Source organism: Piliocolobus tephrosceles, chromosome 18, assembly GCF_002776525.5.
Source record: "Piliocolobus tephrosceles isolate RC106 chromosome 18, ASM277652v3, whole genome shotgun sequence".
NCBI lineage: Eukaryota > Metazoa > Chordata > Mammalia > Primates > Cercopithecidae > Piliocolobus > Piliocolobus tephrosceles.
Window position 1 is genome coordinate 449548 of NC_045451.1, and position 8241 is coordinate 457788.

Here is an 8241-nt window from a genome sequence, read left to right on the forward strand (position 1 = left end):
GCCCAGCCCCTCCCTCCCCGGCCTGCCCTCTGTGTGCCCAGCCCCTCGCTCCCTGGCCTGCCCTCTGTGTGCCCAGCCCCTCGCTCCCCGGCCTGCCCTCTGTGTGCCCAGCCCCTCGCTCCCCGGCCTGCCCTCTGTGTGCCCAGCCCCTCGCTCCCCGGCCTGCCCTCTGTGTGCCCAGCGCCTCGCTCCCCGGCCTGCCCTCTGTGTGCCCAGCCCCTCGCTCCCCGGCCTGCCCTCTGTGTGCCCAGCCCCTCGCTCCCTGGCCTGCCCTCTGTGTGCCCAGCGCCTCGCTCCCTGGCCTGCCCTCTGTGTGCTCAGCCCCTCCCTCCCCGGCCTGTCCTCTGTACCCAGCTCCTCCCTCCCCGGCCTGCCTCTGAGTCCAACCTGCTGTATAAGATGGGAACTGCCATGTTTCATCACATACTGGGACCCCCGGATCCATGAGATCCTTTCCTGAAAAGCAATGCATCCCATCATTTAAAAGCAGAGTAGACAGGGCGTGGCAGCTCACGCCTGTAATACCAGCACTTTGGGAGACCAGGTCGGGCGGATCACCTGAGGTCAGGAGTTCAAGACCAGCCTGACCAACATGGTGAAACCCCGTCTCTACAGAAACAAAACAAAACAAAACAAAAGCAGGGGTGGTGGGCCCCTGTAGTCCCAGCTACTCTGGAGGCCGGGGCATGAGAATTGTTTGAACCTGGGAGGCAGAAGTTGCAGTGAGCTGTGATCACACCACTGCACTCCAGCCTGGGCGACAGAGTGAGACTCTGTCTCAAAAAGAAAAAAAAAAAGCGGAGTAGTGGGAAGAGCACGCCCTAGTATCTGCCATCCAAGTTTTAAACGAATTCACTATTTTCATGTCAACTGGAATGAATATTTTCTACTGAGAAATAAAGGCTTACTTTTAATTGCTCTATGACAGTGAGGGGTTGCAAATTAGCTGGGAGTGTCGGTGCATGCCTGGAGTCTCAGCTGTTTGGGAGGCTGAGGAGAAAGGATCCTCTGAGCCCAGAAACTGGAGGCTGCAGTGAGCCTGGGCCATGACTGCAACACTGCACTCCAGCTGGGGCGACAGAGCGAGACGCTGTCTTAAAAGATAAAAATCTCCGCGCACCTTTTCTGTGTGTCTGCTTCCCCTCTGCGTGCCTCCTCCGCATGCCCCCTCCGCCTGCCTCGTCTGCAGACCTTGTGCCCAAGTCTATGTTGGGCTGGGCACCTCCCTCTGTTTGCTTTGAGGACACCAGGCGTATCATGCACGAGTTTCCTTTATTTCCAGTCTCTACTGACACCAACGACGCTGTCAGGGCCACAAGTCCGGCCTCTGGTTGCTACGGCAACAAGCTTTTGGCAATTAACAAAATTCATTAGTGATTTCTCTTCCTCCCTAATACACGCCGGCAGCTGTTCCAGGAAAACCTGGCTCGCGTCCTCCCATTAGGCTTCCGCCACTTCACTCAGTTTTGAGAAGTTGAAACAAAACAAGATACAGACAGTTCTTGTGAAGGTCAAGGTGCTGCAGGGAGGGGCGCCCTGAACCCCGGGAAGAACCCACTGGCGGGTGGGCTGGACAGAAGACCCTCGCCAACAGAGGCGGCGTCTCAGGCCCTCGGAGCAGTGCATGGCGCTGACCTCGGGGAGGGAGCAGTCGTGACTGTGAACAGGAAAGCCGAAGTGGTATCTCAGGCGGAGCTTGGGACGGTCGCTGAGTCCAGGAGAGGGCAGGCCTGGATCTCCCGTGCACGGGGCCTGGGGAGTGCGTGGCGCGACCCTAACAGTCTGGTGACCCAGCTCCCTGCCCGTGTGCTGACGCCTTGCTCAAGGGAGCCCTGGGCCCTCCCAGTGGGGCCGGACTCGGGGGGCTGGCAGGGGTGGTCGGCTCCCTCACAGCAAGGCTGGGCTGGACACACCAGGGGCACTGAGCAGAGAGGGGCAGGGTCCCCAACAGAAAGTGAAGACGGGGCAGACACTAGCCAGGCGGCACCCTGGGGGCAAGGAGGGGGAGGGGAGGAGGAGGGAGGGGGCGAGAGGTACAAGAACGAGTTCCAACAGTTCCTTTCTTTCTACAATCAAGTGGGGAAGCCGTCCATGGCAGACAAGAGTTCTAACGACAGCAACAGGATGACAAGCGATGGGAAACGCCAGCCGGGACTCTTTCTGTTTGAGGTTTAGAAATAGGCCACAGCGTTCCCCTCACAAGGCCGACAAAAACACAGCAGGACACCTTCAGAAAAGCCAGTGAGCCTTGGCAGGGTGCCACGGGACCTGAACCGAGCCCATGGAAGGGGCCACCTCAGCTCCGGCTGCAGAGCCCTGTGCACATGCACCAACACGGCTCACACACACAGACACAGCTCACGCATAGACACGGCACACACACAGACGGCACACGCACAGACACGGTTCACACACAGACACGGCAGGCACACAGAAACGGCTCAGACATGGCTCACACACACAGACAGTTCACACACAGACACGGCAGGCACACAAACGGCTCACATAGACACGGCACACACACAGACGGCTCACGCAGACACGGCTTGCACAGTCATGGCTCACGCACAGACATGATAACAATGACTCTAAAGGCCTCTGATCATGATTCTGTCGCTGTTGTGGGAGATGAGGCGGCCGCAGGTGCTCACAGCACTCGCTGGGAACCGTTTCTTGTGGAATCACAGCTGGGCACGCTGTGGTTTGAGGCCAGCTGCACCAAGTGCTTCTTCCTTTGATTTTTCCAGGAAACCCCGCGGGCAGGCGCCACCATTCCCGTCTCAAAACGGGGGCCTGGACCCCACGATGCTGGTGAGAATGCTGAGAAATGTTTTCCACGCACTTTGGAAAAACGCGGCTGACTGGGAGACAGGGCAGGGCTTACATGAGGCTGCGTGTCTGGGACCAGGTCGACGGCTTCCACCCCGAGGGGTCACAGAGCCCGCCCGGGCTGGAGCGCGCCGCCCTCCATGGGTCCCCCAGGCCGGCCCTGCGCGGTCCCTCCTGGTGCCGCGAATGCCGCAGCCTCGGCTTCCCGGGGGCTTCCAGCTCCGTAATGAAGAACAGGGAACACTTCACTACGGTGGCACAAACTTTCGCTCTTGGTTAAACGACGTTTGGAGTATGGCATTTAAAAGTACAAGACGAATGGATTTTAGTCATTAAAAAATACCCCAAACATGAGACACAGCTGCAAACCATGGTTAGTAAATGTCTGTAACTGACACCAGCTCCGCTCCCTCAGCACCAATATTTCTATTTTGTTTCTACAGCTGGTTGCACAGCTCCATAGACCAATATTAACAGATTTAATCTGAGGAAAATTTAAAGCTTGAACATTTATCTCAAATTCAACGTGGAATAAGGCAAGAATACAAACAATAATAGGTATGTGCATCCTCCCCCCCATATTTCAGTTTTCCAAACACACTGGGCCGTCACAGTGCACACGATGTGGCACCAGAAAGACACCCGTCAGCGCAGCAAACACACGCACGAGCGGGTCACACCAGCATCCAGTCCAGCGGACGGAGCAATCCAGGCACGGGGCTCCCGTGGCCGCCGCCAGCACGGCTGCCGGAAGAACAGGGAAGGTCAGTGCTGCTCAGTGAGGCTGCCACGCCCCTGAAAACCCACGCTGGCGTGGCCAGGTCTGCGCGCGCTGGGACGCCTGCGGGAGGTGCTGTGCATGGCGGATTATTTCCCCAATGCACTCTAGAGTGGAACATGGCGTAAGGGCGGCGTGGGGCTGCCCAAAGCAGGCGAAGCCGCACACAAGCCTGGGGGACTCTGCGCTCCGTGGGGACCTGCAGGGAACCTGCTAGATGACGTGAGCGGAGACCCAACAGTCCAACCCCCTACAGCACGGGGCCGGGCTCCGCCAAGGAGAGCAGGTGGCAGGCGTCGGTCTGCTGCTGAGAGCGGGTCCGAGTCCGGGTCCGGGTCCAGGCCCAGGCCCAGTGAGGGACAGCGGTGCCCTCCCTCTGCGGTGTCTGCACCTGAGCCCCAGTCCCGGCAGGGCCCCAGCGGGGACGCCACAGCTCTGGGCGTGGACATCGTCACGCTCTCCTCAGCAATCTCACAGCATGAGAATTAACCTGTGTTACAGGAAGAGGAGCAGGGACCCTTCCCAGCAGCGAGCTGGGGGTGCGCACCGCACCCAACCCCCTCCGAGCGCTGCTCCCAGGCGGGGCTCTTTAAAGTGGGAAGTTCAGTGAGCTTTTTTAGGGTGAGAATTGCTGCTTCATGTATTGGTATGAAAGGACTGGGAAAAAATGAATGTCTCTCACTTACTGGGCAATCATTAATAAAACCATTCGATTCAGCAGCTCTGTACCCAAATTCTAAACTGCAGGCACTGGAGTGGCCGGCAGCACACAGTCAAGGCAGGCAACTAGGAGCCTTCAGCCTGGTGCGCCAAAGACCACCTTAGCAGCCGTAGGCGTGGCGGGCGTGGTGTTCACGCCTGTAGGCCCAGCACTCTGGGAGGCTGGGGTGGGAGGACTGCTGGAGGCCAGGAGTTTGAGGCCAGGCTGGTCTCAATGGGCAACACAGGGAGTCGCCATCTCTACAAAAAAATTTTAAAACATTAGCCAGGCATGGTGGTCCATACCCGTGGTCCTAGCTACTTGGGAGGCTGAGGCGGGAGGATCCCCTGAGCCCAGGAATTCAAGGTTCCAGTGAGCCACCACCGTGCCACTGCTCTCCAGCCCAGGCAACAGGGAGGCCTTGTTTCTTAAGCCCCTAAGTATGGGGTGGGCAAGGCAGGGCCTCCCGACCTGTTCACAGCGACAGCGGTTGTCAAAAGGCTCTCACTTTTCCAAGAGATGCATGTTTGTGTAACTATGAAAATACAGAAAAGCAAATCTTCACAAACCAAAACTCCACACACTGTGCAGGGAGAACGAACACAGCCTACACCTCCAACACCCTCGAGGGGCAAAGCCTGGAGAGACCACAGGGTCAGAACACGCAGGAGGGACGCACAATCCAGTCACAAGTACGTGTGCTGACCGCTCATCTTCTCCACAAAAATCATCCATACTCATTACAGCCACGCTCGTTACAACTGCTTTGGAAACGCCTGAAACTCACATGAACTTATGTGTCGTGGGGACACCTCCAAATCCCAGCGGCACCTTCCGATTCCCCACCCCACTCACAGGACGCACAGGCCTTTCCCATGGAGTGGCCTGGTACCCCTGCTGAGAGCCCGTGGGCCATGGAGATGGAGCCGTTCCGGGGTGGACACTTCTGCTCCAAGGCTCACCATGCCGTTATCACGCCAGCACCGCAGCCTCCATCACTCTGAAGCAGGACGTGCGTCCTCTGGCCGGCTCTTCTGCAAGACCCTCCAGGGTCTCCTGCGTTCCCGTAAGAGCTTCACGACTTGTCTGTGGCCCTCCCAGGGGCAGTGTCCCCCCACGTTGCCTCCCACAGCTGAGCAGTGGGGGAACCCCTGCAGTCTCGCCGTGCCCACCTCTCCCTTTGTTTGTCAGTTTCTGCCTCTGGTGAGTTGGTTCTCACTTACGGAGCACACGTGCTAGCAACTGTCACATCTGCCCGATGCGTCCAGCTCTTAGCATCGTAGTTCTACCCGTTCTCATTACAAAGCGTCCTTCTTGACCTGTAGAAGCATTCTTTAAATTCAGTCTTCTCCGACATTAGGATAACACTCCAGCTTTCCCACGGGTGCTGCCCCCGACCGAACTGTTCATCCACTCGTAGTTAAAGCTCTGAACCCCCTCACATTCATACCTGCCACTCTGCTGTTTTTCAGGTCTCATGTAGTTTGAGTTCCTGTTTTCCCTTTTCTGTTTTCTTTTGCATTAAGTGAATATTTTTTAATATAACATTTTGGTTCCTTTTGTGAACTCCAAGTACCTGTGACAGGTCTCAGTTAACTTAAAAACTTTATTTTGCCCAGGCTGGGGGCACACGCCCGTGACACAACCTCAGGAGGTCCTGACACGTGCCTGAGGTGGTTGGGGCAGAGCTCGGTTTTATACAAGTTAGGGATACACGAGACACAAAAGAACATACGTCAGATGAACACTGGCTCCGTCTGGAAAGGTGGGACAGCTGGAACCGGGGAGAGCTTCCAGGTCACAGGCAGGCGAGAGACAAATGGCTGCATTCTTCTGAGTTTCAGATCAGCCTCTCCAAAGGAGGCCGTGAGATCTGCCTCTGTCTCAGTGAGCAGAGGGTGGCTCTGGAGAGAATGGGCGGCAGGCTGGCCCTGGGCAGTTCCCAGAGTGACTTTCCCCTTCAGTTTCGTGATGGTGGGACTGAGGTTTATTTTCCTTTCACGTTTTTACGATCTGTTTCACGACATATTTTGAGTTACTTCCTTAGCATCTGCTCTTGGGTTTAGCATACATACATCTCACTCCATCAGAATCAGTTTCGGACTTATGCTGGCCTAATTCCAATTCGATACGGAGACATGGCTGCTGCACAGCTCAGCCCCTTCCCACTTCATGTTTCACTGCTACAATACCACGTCCGTACATGCCACAAACCCAACAATATGCCATTGTAATTATTTACAGCAGGAGGGGAGAAGGTGCACACTCAAGACTCCTTATGTTTTTTTTTTTTTTTTGAGATGGAGTCTCGCTCTGTCGCCCAGGGTGGAGTGCAGTGACACGATCTCAGCTCACTGCAACCTCGGCTTCCCAGGTTCAAGCCATTCTCCTGCTTCAGCCTCCTGCATGGCTGGGACTACAGGCGCATGCTGCCAGGTCCAGCTAATTTTTTGTATGTTAGTAGAGACGGGGTTTCGCGGTGTTGCCCAGGCTGTTCTCGATCTCCTGAACTCAGGCAATCTGCCCACCTCAGCCTCCCAAAGTGCTAGGATTACAGGCGTGAGGCACCGCACCCAGCCCTGCTTCACTGTTACAATACCACACCCACGCACACCACAAACCCAATAATATGTCATTGAATTATTTACAGCAGGAGGGGGAGCAGGTGCATACTCGGAGCACGTGAGACCGACCTTCTTGTTCAGCACTCCTGGGTCTCTTCAGCTCTTGCTGTAAATTCCGGTCACCATGGGCTGTCATTTCATCCCAGGCCCCTCCTCGGCACAGCTACTGGCAAACGTTACATCCCCACAAGGTATGGGCCCAACAACAGAATTAGGTACAAAGAGTTGTTTGGTTTTTTTTTGTTTTTGAGATCGGGTCTCGCTCTGTGGCCCAGGCAGGAGTGCAGTGGCACGATCGTGGCTCACCGCAACCTCCGCTCTCTGGGTTCTAGTGATTCTCCTGCCTCAGCCTCCTGAGTAGCTGAAATTACAGGTGCCCGCCACCACACGTGGTTAATTTTTGTATTTTTAGTAGAGACAGGGTTTCACCATGTTGGCCAGGTTGGTCTTGAACTCCTGACCTCAAGTGATCTGCCCACCTCAGCCTCCCAAAGTGCTGGGATTACAGGCGTGAGTCACAGCCACCACATGCCCAGGCACAGTCTTATACTATAAAACCATATTGCTTTTTATTTTTATTTTTATTTTTTTGAGATGGAGTCTCGCTCTGTCGCCCAGGCTGGAGCGCAGTGGCCGGATCTCAGCTCACTGCAAGCTCCGCCTCCCGGGTTTATGCCATTCTCCTGCCTCCGCCTCCCGAGTAGCTGGGACTACAGGTGCCCGCCACCTCGCCCGGCTAGTTTTTTGTATTTTTAGTAGAGACGATGTTTCACCGTGTTAGCCAGGATGGTCTCGATCTCCTGACCTCGTGATCCGCCCATCTCGGCCTCCCAAAGTGCTGGGATTACAGGCTTGAGCCACCGCGCCCGGCCCATATTGCTTTTTAAATCAAGAGAAAAAAGGAGAAGCAACACGCTGCCTTACAGAGTCACGAAATCTCCATTCCTGGTGCTCTGCTTGTTTGTGTGGATTCAGATTTTCATCCAGGTCACCTGCTTTCAGCCTGAAGTGCTTCCTTTAGAACTTCTTGTAAGGTGTGTCTGCTACTGAATTCCCACTTTGTCTGGGAAAACCTTGCCTTTGTTTTGGAAAGGCTGTCTTGCTGCATACAGGGGCCTAGGTGTGGTGGTACCACCTCTGGGAGAAGCGGCTGTGGTGTGATGGGCTCTCCCACCCTCAGGCCTCTCTCCCGTAACATCTCCTCTGCTGCCCTCACGCCTCTCTCCTGCAACGCCTCACGCTTCCTCATTCTTCCTCCGGTGCTCCCAGGCCTCTATCCCGGATGCCTCATGCCTCCTCTGCTGACCTCA

The 8241-nt window shown here is 55.9% G+C and overlaps 1 protein-coding gene across 4 annotated transcripts in view; it reads right to left on the reverse strand.

Annotated features, from left to right (window-relative positions):
• Positions 1–8241, reverse strand: part of CTDP1 (CTD phosphatase subunit 1) — a 71751-nt gene that overhangs the window by 2440 nt on the left and 61070 nt on the right. The gene's annotated exons all lie outside the window — the stretch shown is intronic.